Source organism: Mytilus californianus, unplaced genomic scaffold (assembly GCF_021869535.1).
Source record: "Mytilus californianus isolate M0D057914Y unplaced genomic scaffold, xbMytCali1.0.p SCAF_7, whole genome shotgun sequence".
Taxonomy (NCBI): domain Eukaryota; kingdom Metazoa; phylum Mollusca; class Bivalvia; order Mytilida; family Mytilidae; genus Mytilus; species Mytilus californianus.
In genome coordinates, this window is record NW_026262723.1 from 55,393,208 (window position 1) to 55,394,667 (window position 1,460).

Sequence of the window (1,460 nt, forward strand, 5' to 3'; positions counted from 1 at the left end):
AGTGCTCATGTATATCTCCCATAATCATGTCTATATATCTGTGTTGAATTCGTAGTTTTGAAGTAAACTGTCTTACACTCTCCTCAAACACCAATTGTCCTTCTGGAGTAAGTCTCCTTGCCTCACGCAAAGTTCTTTCTGAATCCATGTTTATTCTTCCCGATACCAAGGTTTTTTACTGTAATGTCAAAGATACGCTGAAACCTGAGTTACTATCTTTTATTGCAGACCTCCAGAGAGGGTAAAAAACTGAAAATATACAAAAATGAAATCTAATAAGCACAATGTTCACAATCGACAATGTTCACAAAATAATAGAACAGTTAATATTAACAATGTTCTCCATACATTGAAAAATATGTCTATCTTATGAAACAACAAAAAATGATCAAAAGTGCCATAAAATTACATCTTGTATAACAACATTATAACACGAAAAGCGTTCCATACACATACTGTTTTAAGAAAAAACGTACGCCGAAATATATGGCTCTAATGGCGTTCCATACAAAAAATATTTTGACTAACTGTCAAAAATCGAGAATTAAGAAGCTTAAATTGACTAGGACTGGTGTATAATAAATGCAGGAATAAAAATAACCAGCATATAAACATCGGAATGCTTAATTTAACATGTAAAATACAAAATAAGTGTGACATGAGATATGACTCCTGAGAATCATTTGAAATCACAATTAAATTCCAAAGGACTGACCTTAGACTTTAAATACGTATATCGGACATACAAATGAAGGTTATAAACTACAGTATAACAAAAACTCACCCTGTGGAGGGTTGAATACCAAAGAAAAGTTTGTTTATCTTTGCCGTGTGGCAGACATCAAAAATAAAATTCGACATAATGACGGACAGATCCGTAATTTCCGGAGTGTGACATAACATGCATAGTATTGCTCATCATTTAATTTAAAACCCATATTAAATTTTTCAATGTTAGAATATTATTATTAATATTCAGTTTTTCAAGGAGTGTTTGAACTTTATTACAGAAAGTATCAAGAAGCTAGCATTTAAGAAACAAGTGCTCATAATCTTCATAGATGTTGCAATAATGACAACTTGAATTATTGTCGATCTTCACTTTTTCAATAAAATTTTACAAGCTAGAATAAAATGTAGCAATTTCCAACGGAACACTTTGTACTTATTGTCTTTTAAATGATGATGAACAAACTTTAACATATTGTATGAATGACTCTTAATATATTCAAGGTTAAACATTGTCTTATATCTGTAAAAACCAACATGTATTTCAATTTCATTTTGAAATAATATAAATTTTCCTGGTGTCTACATTTTCTACATTTTCTATATTTTTACAATTATTATTTATGTATATAACATAGGTTGTTTTTACTTAAGTTTTCTTTAAATTTTCTTGTTGTAAAATATTTAACCGTATAAGTAATCATTCGGTAATTGTCCAATCTTTGAAAAGA

The 1,460-nt window shown here is 29.4% G+C and overlaps 1 long non-coding RNA gene across 1 annotated transcript; it reads right to left on the reverse strand.

Annotated features, from left to right (window-relative positions):
- Positions 1 to 204: 204 nt before the first annotated feature.
- On the reverse strand, positions 205 to 895 carry LOC127708875 (uncharacterized). The gene is made up of 2 exons (XR_007985416.1): positions 785 to 895; positions 205 to 249 (listed from the first exon to the last, which is right to left on the reverse strand). It is a non-coding gene; the product is annotated as an uncharacterized LOC127708875 (long non-coding RNA).
- Positions 896 to 1,460: the final 565 nt, after the last annotated feature.